Below are 13,643 nucleotides of genomic sequence, written 5' to 3' on the forward strand. Positions count from 1 at the left end.
AATGGCAGCAGTGTGTCTGCAGCTGTAAAACTGTTGTCATCTGCTGCCATCAGGAGCTGAAGCAATGGTTTGCTCTATAGGCTATGTAGCATGATTTACTGTGTGGTGCCGATGTTTCAGACAGACAAATTAGGTTGGGGCAAGCTGTGTCACCAGATCAGAAGTAACCCCGTGGTTCCCCTGACACTTACAAGCTGAACTGATTTACCCCACTGAAAGCTAGCCAAAAATATGTGCTGTGTTGGGATGTTTCATTAAAGCTAGTTTGTCTCCGTTGAAGCAGTGATGATCGGGTCATTGCAGATGATGTAGGAGCTGCCATCAGGGTGAGGGTCCTGCAGCTCCAGAATGGATCTGGGACCCCCACAGGCTCCTCTCAGAGGGGATGGATGGAGGGAAAGGGGCTTCCTGGTCTGGGTCACCCTGCTTTGGATGCAGGAGCTGGCATACCGTGCCTTGCTCTGCTGATGCTGCTGCTTTGACCTCTTCCTATTTCCCTGCTGACAATAAGGATCCTCTGCTCTACTCCTGGCTTGGTTTTGATTTTCAGTAATAACAAAAGAAAACAAACTGATGCTTTGCTTTCACCCCAGTCTGAAGATACTGGAGACAGGTCTTCTCCAGCTTGTCTCAGATACCCACGTGCCGAAGCTTGCCAAGACTTTGGTGAGTGTTGCTCTAAGGTATCTAATGAGTGCTCTTTAGAGAGGGATAGTTAAAATGAATAACAAGGAGCTTCTTGAAAAGGATTGTTTGGGCAGTGAGTTGTAGAAGCACAGCTAGGAGAGGAGCACAGGGAGGAGGGGTGGGAGCTGCTTGAGGAGGGCAAACTACTGTGCTGTGCCTTCCTACGTCTCTGCTGAACAGCCACCATGCCATCACTGCCTGTCACAGCAGCATGTTAGCTTCAGGGCTTTTTCCCCTCTGTTGAATTGGGTATTTTGTAGGTTACTGAGGCTGAGTGCAAAGCTCTGTAAAATCAGGTGGAGTCAGGGGGTTGGAGCTGCTCTTTGAAAGCCTAGAAGTTACTGTGCCTTGAGCCTGAAGACTGCAGGAATGTTCTGACTGGTGCAGCCCTTGAGTGAGAAAATGACCTCTAGGGGAAACTTAACCCTGCAAGAGGGGACTTCAAGAGCTACTGCTCTTGTCGGCCTTGCTGTTTCAAGGGGCTTCTCTCAATTCAGGCATTTTCACAGAATCTTAAGGGTTGGAAGTGACCCTGAAAGATCATCTAGTCCAACCCCCTACCAGAGAACAACCACCTAGAGTAGGTCACACAGGAACTCATCCACGTGGGGTTTGAATGTCTCCAGAAAAGGAGACTCTACAGCCTATCTGGGCTTCAGTACTCCTCCACCTACACAGTGGAGAAATTCTTCTTTGTATTTCTTTGGAACCTCTTATGTTCCAGCTTGTACCTGTTGCCCCTTGTCCTGTCATTGGCCATCATTGAGGACAGCCTGGCTCCAGCCTCCTGGCTCCATTCTCCTTTTCATGCCAAGGCAAAAATAATAACAGTAATTAAAAAGGGACAGGGAAGATTTAGCAGCTTCTCTGCAGCTCCTGATGTGAAATCTTTCCTTCTTGATCCTTCCTTGCCCACTAAGGCTGGAACCTGCTGGCCTGATAAAAAAGGATATCCTTGGGGTCACTGCTGCTGTTGTTCCCCTAAATAGACATGATAACAAAGCATCCCACCAAAGCCCCAAATGAGCAGGAACACTTTGCAGAGAGGAGCCAGCTGAGGAGAGCACCTCAGCCACAAGCCAGACCCCCACCTCCAGACAGCTGCATCCTGCATCAACCCAGGACACTCAGTGAAGCACAGGCCTTAATATGAGGATAAACACAAAGCCACAGCAAGTGGGATTGCCCACAGGTTTCAGATAGACTATGAGATGGGGCATCCCGCTTCCACGAGACTGGGATGCTCAGACTACATTCCTCTCCTTAGAAAGGGCAAGCGAGCTGCAACATCAAAGGTTTTGGGTATACGTATTTCAAGTGTAGAACAGCTGCAAAAGCTTAAGCCAGGAAAGTTGATCAGGAAGTTGGGGGACTGCTCCCTCCTGTTCTGCTGCCCAGCTGGGAGCTGACTGAGCTCACTCTGCCTCCCTAGCAGCTTGCAATGAAAGAGGTACCTTGCTATTAAAGGGAGTCATGGTTGATGTCAGAGAAATTCATTGACCCATGTATGGAAAAGTGATGATGTTGCCAGAAATTCTGGATGTTGCTGCTGTCTTTCCTTTTCAAAGGAGAGGAATTTGGTCTGAGCATCCTAGTCCTGTGGAATAGGGTTTTTTTTTTTTTTGCTGATGTTATGCCCAGCTTCCATAAGAGAGGTTTCAATTTTGAGGGAGTAAAAGCATCTCCTTTGCCAATTGCACATCAGAAATTAATTCCTATGATGTAGCAGTGCAGGTATTTAAGGCTGGATGTAAACAGGCCTATGATATGCCAATGGTTACTGCCTGGAGGGAAAGATCAGAAGAAAAACACCGTGCGTAGTCTCATCAGAGAATTAGATTGAGCTCTGATCCCCTGCTGAAATACAAATGAGTGTGGGGTATGAGCCTTGTGATGTTTCCAGTCCCTGCTGCTGCTGGTTCTGATGCCTGTTACTCCTGGCTTTGTATTGTCAGCCAAGGCTCATCTGATAATTTCTGTAAGGGTGAATTTCCTTCACTATCCCAGTGCCGACAGCTCATCTTCATTTCACTTTCTGCAGGAGACTTGTTCTGCCTCTGCTGTTTCAGCCCTGAAAACTGGGGCAGGTTTGCCTCTCCCGTAAAGATTTGGGTGCCCATCTCTGAGCAGATTTCCTGGGCCTGTGGGGGTGATGGCTGCAGGTTATTACAACACGTGACGGGTAGCCAAGACATCCTGTTTGCAGATGCATACAACTGACTTTCTTTTTTGCAACATTGGTAGAAAAGAATAACCATAGAAATGTGTAAACTGCAAAAAATCAGTAGTGCTAAAACTGTTCAGGTCAAGTTAAACTGAGCATGGTATAGCCTGTCATATAATATCTCCTTACAAAAGCCAGGCATAAATCATTTTGATGAATGTATTTTAACCACCTGGTCCCATCATTCCCATAGTGTGATTAACACTGGAAGTAAATAATCCAGCTGTTGAGTTTTTTGCCATCCATCAGAAAGCTCTGCTCTCTTCCATCTTCCCCTCCTTACCTCTGTCAGGAGCAGAGGTAAAAAACAGGTTTGGCCATGCCGACTGACCAACAATTGGTAGAACCATAGATTCTGTATTTAGGCACAAGCTGTTTGGCAGCAATATCTCTTTTGCCCGTTTTATGACCTAGAAAGTCTTATCTTTGCTCGGAGGATCAAAAAGCACCACGGATTAATTGTTTTACAAAACTTTTTTTAAAAGTCAAAAATTCTTCCGTTTGGTCATATGTGTACAGAGCCAAGCAAGTCCTATCAATAGTGCCCAGAATCTTCTCTAGATCGTGGAGCAGAAGCTGGCTTTTGGTGGCTCTGTCTGTCTTCAATATTAAAATATTCAGTTAGAAGAAAATCTATGAACGTTCTTATAGTGGCCTGTGTACTTTGTTTTGTCTCATTTTTTTGGTAAGTTTTACTGTGACAAAGACCACTTTGCCTATGCTTTTTGTTTTTAAACAAAACAGGAGAAAGACATGTAACAGAGTCTTTGAAACCTCAGATACATTGTGGGATTGTTTTTGGTGGGAAATGAAAAAATTTCCTTTTCCTTGATATTCTCCTTTATTATTTTTTTTTCTGAAGGTGTTGTAATTTCCTGTCTATCCTTAATCTGAGCTGGATAATCAAAAGGAAGGGAAGACAAAGTGGGATAGCTCATTCCTGTAAGGAAATGATTTCCCATCTTTATTTGACTGTACTATAGCTTTGTATACCTTATCCTTCAGATATAGCTAGAAGTATTATTTGGCAAAGATCCTTGTTGCAGAGATAGGGGCTGGGGTTGGAGGAAAGGGAAATAACGGGGTTATATGCAGGCAGTCCTAAGGATGTGTAAGACCCAAAGTCAAAGAGAAGACTCCAGAGCAGATTTTCCTTTGCTTTTTGGCACATTCATAGTGCTTTAGGTTTATTTTCTGAGATCACATCCTGGCTTGTGTATTTGGGAGTATCCACAGCAATTGCTCTCATTATCTGATTAATACAGTTATCTGATTAATACAATTTTCCCTTCCAGGCAAAATTATAGGGGTAATTAAAACTTGCTCAGTTTGCAAATGGGAAATGTTTTGCATCTTGCAAAACAGACTGTGATATTACCAGCAGTTACTGGAAGAAGAACCGAGCGAGCAAAGGGATGCTTGCCTCCAAAACCATCTTTCCAAAAGGATGTAAGACTTTGTCCTAGAGTTAGCCTCCAAGAAAGCTATGGAATTCTGTTGTGGTGTAGTTTGGTTGGGAATTGGGTTTCAGAAAGGCTTGTCACTTCATTGAAAAATGTTCCTAGACTTGACACTGACAAGTTTTGTCAGCAGTGCACGTGTATCTCAGCTCGAACTAGAATTTGCAGCTATTTTGCAAGCAAGAAAACATTGGAAGATGTGTCGCTTGCATGAGATTTTCAGCCACATTTGAAACAGTGTTATGAAACTGATCTGATTTGTGCCCCCGCATCAAAATGAGAGTCAACTGATCCAGATTCAGGGTGTCTCATCCAAACCACAGCTCAGTTTTTTAAGAGGATTGAATTTTCAGCTCTAGTTTCAGTCCGCTTGTAATGGAAAATGACTTTTATTTTGGATGATCCCCAAGAATTTATCTATCTTACAAACCACTGATTTCCAGATTTGTACATAGTGGAGGAACCTGACATCTTTTCAACTCCTATATACATTCTGCATAATCCAATTGCCTTTCCTTTCAGCCAAGTCAACTTTATTGGTAAAGTGGAAAAACTTGCATGTGTTCTTTGAAAATGTAAAGAAATTTGCCTGTGAACAAAGCCCATCTCTTATGAACTCCGAAAAAAGCCCCCCACCCTCAAGCAGAGGGTGTAAAGACCTGGTTTTCATGATCACCATTAGCCACAGACATTTTCCCCTGCTGCAAGAATTATGGCCTGATTTAAAGAAAGGAAAATATAGTTCTTGTGTTACAAACCAAAGTAATACAGTTGTTTGGTTATTTACTTGGTGTTCTGTAGTGTAAAAAACAGCAAATGCTCAGGAAATGTTTGCTTTAATGCCCTTGTGGAACCACGCTCCCGTTCCTGAAAAAAACCCAGCAGCAATTAATGCATGTTGGGTATGTTTGAGTGTAAGCAGGCTTATTTAAACAGCATGTTCAATATTAATGGATGATGCAACAACACAGTATTTCAGAGTAGTCTGATTTGACTTGTGAAAAATCAAGAAAATATTGAAAATCATTCTGTGGTTTTCTAGGGAGGAAATAGAGGTTTTGAGCATGCATTGGGATTTTTCCCTTTTGTTTCTACAACAGATGGCACCTTCTAATGCAAATATTCACAACTTGTTGGTATTTATGATTGTCTTCTTGAAAGATCCTATTCAAGTCCTTCAAAAAGCAGGGAGGAAGAAAGGTTTCTGGTTTAAATTGGAGCCTCAGAGTGGCAGCTTTTCACCAGAAGATGTGACAATCTTTTTCCAGCAGAGGTAAGCAGATTTCCTGGACCCTTTTGTTCCAATATAGCACAAAAGAGTTACTGTGAGTGGGCTTCTTCTGAGAAAGCAGATAATACGTAAGCCCATATTCTCACTGATGTGAATTCCTTAAACAGTTTCTGTAGCAGACGAGCTCAGGAGCATGGAAATGCTGCCAGGGATGGAGAAAAAGCTTTGCAGGCAGACTGGCCCTGTCAGGGCAAGATGCTGGGCACATGGCCAACTGGCCCACTCAGACCTGGTCTTCCTGGGATCCTGCCCCAAGGCATGGCTGCATAGTTTGAAGATGGGTGGGTGAATAAAAATCCCAGTTACTGTGATAGACAGGAAAGTCTTGTAGTCACTGACTGTGGAAGGGAAGTGGTGTTTTGTAGTATTTTCCACCAGTTCCACTATGTTTTTCTTTTATTTTTTCCACTATTTTCCAACTTCCAGTCTCCTTTCTACTCTTCACCCATCCTCTTTCCCATGTGAGAGTCTCAATATAGACCAGCTTGTCCCCCCTTGTCCCAAAAAGCTGGCACATATGCTTCCACTCATCCCATTTCAGGTTTGCAAAGCAGGAGACTGGGGAGATCCCTGCCTTTGCAAAAGGCAGCAACTGGGCTGCAGCATCCCCATCCCATCAAAATGATGTCTCTCAGGGTAGTAGGCACACAGTGTATTCTGTTGTGTGGCAGTGAGGAAATGGGAGCTCATGCTGATGCTTATTCCTGTCCCCAAATACTTGAGTGAGGATTCATGGCATCCATAGAAGCTGCTCCCTCCATAGGAAGGGCTGTGAGCCTCCTCCAAGACACAACATGTGTAGAACTGGGGAATGAGATTAAATATTTTTGATAGTAGGAGTGTAAATAGCTCCCAAATCATCTGCCCTGGGGCCTGGAAGCTGCTCCATCTCTTGATATCACTTGACTTGGTTCTTGATGTGCTCTTCCAAATGTAATTGCAAGTTCAGGGCTGGTTTATTTGGTTTTGCTGTGTGCTTTTGCATGGTAGGGAGGATGAATTATTTCTGTTGCAGGGGTCATTGGATGGGGCCATCTAGAAGGTTTCCTGAGGACAGGGTTTTGGAAGGATGCAGGGACATCAGACACCTATCTGCAACATGAAAAAGAAAAGATGAATAAGTGCTTTCTCTTTCTCTCCCTGGAATATCACAAAAATTCCAATTTATGGATATATGTGGATCCCTTTTGGCCTTGCAACGAGCAAATCTACAGTTTGCCCAGGGAAAATGCTCCTTCACATGCCTGCTCCAGTTTATCTCAGCCAAATGTAGTTCTGTCCCAGTGGCAATCTGTCCCCTGACAAAGATTTAACATTAGGAGGTTGTTGGTCCCAATTCAGCAAAGCAGGAGGTCATCAGCAGTGCTTGTGCAGTCATGGCTTGTGCCTTTCTTAATATGATATTGAGCATGGGTTCCTTGGGAGATGAATGTTTAGAGTGAGGACACAAGTTGGAGTTGTCCCTGTTTAGTTTGCTTGCTCTCCAAATTACTAACAGGTTAAAGATGTCCTGCAGACTAGCTGTAACACCCCAGCAGCATTATTTATACTGTCACAGTTGAAATCCAGCTCCTAGGTTGGTAATGAAAGAAGACACTAGGTTTGCCATCGAGATAGGGAAAGGAGAGGCTTCCGGTCTTGAGAAAAGGATGCATTAAATGGCTTTTAAAACATGAACCTGCAGCTGGTGGTGTGGATTTCCCTAGCTGATGAAAGCTAGATGGCTGAAAGTCAAATATGGGGAAAATAAGTGAATTTGAGGCCTTTAGGTAAAGCAGAAGATGCATAAATGACAATAGTGTTTCTGAAACCAACCAGAAGCATTTCCAGACATCCACTTTCCATGGGAGTAGGGCAGATTTTTCTGGCCAAACAGTGACACCAGCTCTGGTGTTGGCCATCGGGGCCCAGGCTAGTGGATCTGGCTGGAGGGCAGAGTGTTCCTAGGATCTCTGCTCTATGGAGGGTTGCAGGTTAGAAAGTTCGCATAAACTTGTCCAATGCTTCATATCATCCTCCTACTTTCTGTCCCAGCTCCTTCCCCACCAAACTCAGGGGTACTGGGAATTTTTACTCTGCTCCCCAGCCTCTTACTATCCAGCATCATGCGAGGAATAATGTCCTTGCTCCACAGTAGATCAGTGCTGCCCAGTGGTCCACATTAGCCCAAGCTTCAGAAAGAAAATATTGAAGGCTCTTTCTTGCTCAATATCTATCTATATATCTGTATTTACACATATATAAAAAATGGATGTGGATGTATGTATATAATATATCTATAAAAGAAGCTTGTCTAGAACCACAGCATGCAGCTTTTCTCTGTCAGCAAGCTTTCCATGAGGCTGGGCTTACACATTGAGACCAGATGTGGCCATCCAAAAAGGTCTGTTCTCTTCTATACTCTTTTTTTTCCCCCGTTATACTTAAGTAAAGCATGAGATACATGGGCCAACCATTCATCTCAGGCTAAGTGGACACCAAGAGTGATTGCTTACCATGCCATAAATAGCTATTTTCAATAGTAAATAGGGATACGTGAATTAAGAATGAACTCTGAGCAGTTTGTAGGCATTCCAGTTTCTTGTTTTAATATCTTCATGTGGCTTTTTTCCTCCCTTCTTCGCTTCTCTTGGTGGGAGGTGACACATTTAACAATGCTTCCCACGAGCGAGAGGCCCACTCTGGTTATCTAAAGCAGAATGAAAAAAAAATCCCAACAATAAAAAAGGGGTAGGGCTCTTCAAAAGGAGCCTAGCAGAACTAGAGACCTCAAGCATCTTGGGAATCGTATATTCAGTTCCTCGACGGGAGCCTGAAAAATCCCATCCACATGGTACTGGCAGTTGATGCAAGCACTGGGGAACGTGTTGCCAGCTTAGTGTCTTTGTGTGACCTTTCAAAGCTTCCATGCGCTGTCTCAGCCAGCCACCCTTCTTGACAGCAACGAAAGCAGTACAGAAAATAAAACTCCCATCATGTGGAATGAAATGTTCTGATGTTTCTCTGTGTGTGTTTGCTGCAGATTAGCAGGAAAACTTTTTTTTTCACTGGATGGAAGTTCTTGTGAAATGTAGTCTCAGAAGCATGCGAGCAACCTCGTTGAGGCTGGCTGTTCAATTTCAGTCCAAACACCAGGTAAAGTGGTACAAAACCTGGGCATTGGAACTAAAAGCAAGGGTAGAATAACCAACATGAAAAAGTCATGAAAAATGAAGCTTTTTCTTTAAAACTTAAATATTTCTTAAAAATTTTGTATCTCCCAACTGTCCAGCTCTTTAAAAATCAGAATTCTCCTGCAAGTCAATTGATTTTGAATAAATCAGAATTTACTGTTGAAAAACTGCTCTGGGAATTTTAGCAGTTTGCCCCAAACACAGCTTGCTGTCATGTCTGTGTTCCTCTTTATAGTGCAGAGTTGATAACCACACACAAAACTTGGGATCCAGCTTTGAGGCCAGCCCTGCTTTGATCAAGATGTTGGATTAGAGACCTTGTAAGATCCCATCTGACCTCAGTGATGCCCAGTCTTTGCCATGGAAAATTGTAATTTTGCTAAGAGAGGACTGGAGGGGAAGAAGGGCTGGGGGGGTAGCAAGGGCTAAAGAGAGAAGAAAAAACGAAGATAGAAGAAAAACAGAGGTAGAGGAATCATAGAATCATTTTGGTTGGAAAAGACCTTGAGGATCAAGTCCAACCACCAACCTCACACTGCCAAACCCACCATTAAACCATGTCCCTCAGCACCTCAGCTACATAGCTTTTCAGCTTCATGGTGACTCCACCACCTCCCTGGGCAGCCTGTGCCAGTGTTTAACAACACTCAGGCAAAAAGTTCTTCTTAATCTCCTATCTAAACTTCCCCTGATGCAACTTGAGATCATTTCCTCTTGTCTTGTCATTCATTACTTGGGAGAAGAAACTAACCACCATGTCACTACAACTTCCTTTCAGAACTAGAGGGGAAGAAGAGTACTTGTACTTTTCCAGGTTGCAAGTTTAAAATTCCTTCCTGATTTTCTTTCAAAACATCCCCAAACTTATTTCCTCCAGGCACTCTATATAAGTGATCTTGGTTCAGTGGTTTCCCAGGTGCATGAAGAATGTCTGGGAAGGTGACATCTCTGACTGCAAGGGACTATCCATTATCCTGCTGCAGAGAGCTGTCTCTGAGCCTCGTAGTGTGTTCGATAAATAGGCTGGACGTTTGGTGTCATAATCTCAACAGTGCTCAGCATTGGCTCAGCTTTGCTTTATTCAAAGTCAGCGGGAAGTGCTGACAGTGAGCCAGCACTGCTCTTACAATCCCTTTCTCTCACTAATTACTTCTGGCTGCTGTGGAAGCCCCAAGGACTTCAAAGGGATGACACTGGATTTGCACAAGACTGTCTCTCTGGATCTTCCACCCCAGTTTCTCAGCCCATGGTGGTCCATAAGGCTCCAGAAGGGGACCCACTAAACAACTGCAGAAAACATGAAAATGTATTATGCGTTCCCACAAATGCACATTCCCACACAGACAAAGGCGAGGAAAATGGAGAGAAATCAAAGCGCTAAATGAACAATTGAAATGCAGCATGTTTTCCTCTTTTTGACTGTAAATGAAAAAAGCATGTGCACAAGTTAGGTTCTCTAAAAGGTGAAATGGTGCTTAAATAAACTGCACAGAAGAACATACTGTGCCCTGCATCAGGAGAACTACGGTTTGCTGCAGAGGTGGTCCAAGGCTCTGGGCACTGTCCTTTGGGCAAGTCTGAGTTTGAGCCCTTAATCTCACTGACCTCTTGCTGCTTTTAACATCTTGCTCTTAACCAGCTGCACATCTTCGCTTGAGCCAAACACTGCATACACCATTTGAGCTATGTCTTAAGGCCCACATGGCCATGTCTTAGGGCTTACGTGGCCTTCCTACCTCTCTGTAGCCTAAAGAGAGACCATCCTAAGCACAATTATTTTGTTTCTTAAAATTTTATAATTTTTATATCTTATAATTTTATATATCTTATATTTTTTTTTTTTCATTGGACATAATCAACCCGTGTCTCTTCTGGGCAGTTTCCTGCAGGGAGGAGCAAGGGAAGTGGAGGGCTGTTTATCCCCAGAGCCTCCATCTGCCTCGCTCCCAGGGGACACCTCCTTTGTTCTTTGTCCTTGGGACATATTGTTGGCTTTTTTCACTCAGCAAGGGGCTCTAGGCCCCAGAGGGTTTTCCAGGCATGATACTTGAAAAGCACATCCCAGGACTGGATGAACAGTGTCCAACATGGATATGCTTTTCAAGCAGTTTTCATAAAACATGGAAGTTTTATATCTAGTCAACGAGCTGGTAAGATCATTCGGAATGAAGCAAACAAATAGCATCATCAGACAAATTGAAGTGATTTTGGCCAGACTCTTCTCCTGGACAAAACCAAGTTGGCTCTGTTTGCTCCCCTTCCGATTTTCACCCATATCAATGAGGGGAGAAACACAGGTTTCTGCTAAACCACTAAGAAAGCAGTGATTTCAATACAGCCAGGCAGATCTGACCATGCTTGTTTGAACAGGCTTTTAGGAATCTTTACACCGGCAATTTGTATGGTAAACCCACTCTATGATCTATTATTACCCGTGCTCTCCTCAAAAGCAGCAGAATTCATTATGGGTGTAAATGACTGGAGCGCTCCCATATACCCATGCAGGCAAACTTTAATACTCTCCCTTTTCCTTAACAATAAAAATATATTACTGATAAAAACAAAAGCTGCAGAGTTAGTTACTGGTTTGCTTAGCGGTCAGGCTTCTGTGCATGAGGTTTTATGTTTCGTTGCTAGCGTCCCATGGATGACTGTAGAAAATGCACTTAGTTTTTAGGAAGTCAGCCAGTGTGGTACGCTTCCTGGTTTTTATTTAAGTGCACATTAAATGTTCCCCTTTGCCCCAGGTTTTATTAAGGAGAAATTAAAGAAAGCCTCGTTAAGGCAGAAACACAGAAGGAAAGCAGTCCATCCTGCTGGGCCAAAGAAACAGCCTCAGGATCAGCCCTATGACATTAGCCCAGTTCTCCGGATCTGATATAATTATGATCATCTCAGTCTGCAAAGGGCATGGGAACTGCAGACATTCCTTTCATAGTTAATTGGGGAAAAACAAAGGCTGAAAGGGACCATCAAAACTTACACCTGGTGAATGTCAGTGCAAGCTGATCATGTGGGGTGATGGAGATCCCTTGATGGAATTTCTCCCTGCTATCTACCTTCAAATGGAGAACAGTTCATTTCTACAGCAAGCAGAAATATCAAAGTCCACCCGTGTCCCAGACAGCTCTCTCAACCTTGGGGTATCGCTCCAGAAAAGCTCAAGAAACTGGTTCTGTGGAGGAGGCCTTCAAGAAAAAGATGCACTTAGGGGTTTCCAATGGACTTATGGTTCCATTGACGTGTGTTATGTTGTCCTGAGTGTCAGGACAAGCTCTTGTTCCCCATCAGCTTTGCTTCTACCATCTTTCTCAGTGTTTTGGCTCAACACCATGGTATGTCCAAAGAACCATGCAGTGCATTTGGGCTTGAAGGTGAATGCCTGTAACCCACTGCTGCCTCCAGATTCTTCAAAAACATGTTTCTGGTTTTTGGACCACATTAAGCTTGGGATGAAACCACACTGTTTGGTTGGTGCTCTGGGAGAGCACAGAAATCTGTTGCCCTGGGTGGTATTTCTCCACACCCTACTTGTGCTGGACTTTCTTTGTGGAAGGAAGAAGTGAAGATGAATTCAATATTAACTAATATTAACTAATACCAAGAGCACCATCTTGTGGGCTGTGGGACCAGATAACATGGGCAGTTGGAACAAGGGATGGGCTTGGGGCCTGAACAAAACCCAGAAGTGCATATGGTCAGGGCCAGCAAGTTGTTGTGGTAGACCTGGTCTGGTTTCCCAACACCACCAGCTGGGAGCCTCAAGGAGGAGGTGAAAATAATCCCCACAGTGCTGATTAGCAAACAACATTTCTTCCTGTTTTTATGTGGCTGGAGCTCGCTGTTCTTCCTGAGGTGTGGAGAAATCCCTATCTGGGATGGCTTAGCTCCTATCCATCCTTTCTTTGGATACATATATATATATATATATATATATATGTAGTCTTAGTATCAGTTATACTGTGGCAATAAATTCCATAGGTTTATGATTTTATATGTATGAACATATGTATTTCTCTTCCATCTGGCTCTAAAAATATACATATTTATCCATTTTAAGTTGGCTGATACTCACTGTTACCATCTGTAGCTTTCTCTGTGACTTGTCAGGGTCTATGTTACTTGGACCAGCCAAGATACTGCTGGTCCTCATGGTTTTGTTCTGAGTCCTGTGGCAGTCTGTTAGCTCTCGCAAAGATGCTCCATCTACTGTGCTGAACAAAACCTAGAATATATGACCTTGAAAAAGCAGATGAACCCCACGCAAATCATGCACCATTTTTCAAACCTGAAGCTTTTTCATTGACCCTTCAGTATAACCCCTGAGCTCTGTGTGTTTTGAGGCAGGAGACATCCTCCCAATACAGCTTTTGCCAGGCAACTGATCCTCTCCTTACTTGTATCAAAGCAAGTAAAAGATGCTTCTTAGCATTGGAGCTCTTCTGTCTGCCTCATTTGCTGCTGGCAACAGGTCTGACAAAGAGCTACTTCCTTTACTGCATCCATCAAGGTGAGGCATGAAGTATCCTAGACATACTTTTCTGCCATTATTAAATAAATGTTGATCCATCAAAGTGTTTCTTATATGCAAGCTGTCAGAGAACACGTCTTTCTATGTGCTTGTGCAATCTGGTACAGCTTGGGAGCCTCAGCTTGAGGAGGACATTTAAGCTGGGCTGCAATGTGAAGAGTACAATAACAATAAAGATTTTGTGAAGTCTTGAGCTGGCGCCAGCCTTGGGGGGAGAAGCTTTTGCTTCCTTCAGCTGAACTTTCCCTAGACTAAGTCCATCTGATTTCTATTAAAA

At 43.5% G+C, this 13,643-nt stretch overlaps 1 protein-coding gene across 7 annotated transcripts in view; it reads left to right on the forward strand.

Annotated features, from left to right (window-relative positions):
• ACKR3 (atypical chemokine receptor 3) overlaps positions 1–13,643 on the forward strand; it is a 125,465-nt gene that overhangs the window by 66,441 nt on the left and 45,381 nt on the right. Inside the window, exons 5-6 of one of the 7 annotated variants that reach the window (XR_009819288.1) lie at positions 5,472–5,644; positions 6,678–8,697. The exons of 5 other annotated variants lie outside the window; for them this stretch is intronic. The gene's annotated coding sequence lies outside the window, so the exon portion shown is untranslated. Of the gene's footprint in view, positions 1–5,471; positions 5,645–6,677; positions 8,698–13,643 lie in introns of those variants that run through there. One more of the 7 variants, XR_009819289.1, reaches the window with a different exon arrangement.

The sequence above is a fragment of the Colius striatus genome, chromosome 9, assembly GCF_028858725.1.
Source record: "Colius striatus isolate bColStr4 chromosome 9, bColStr4.1.hap1, whole genome shotgun sequence".
NCBI classification, from domain to species: Eukaryota; Metazoa; Chordata; class Aves; order Coliiformes; family Coliidae; genus Colius; species Colius striatus.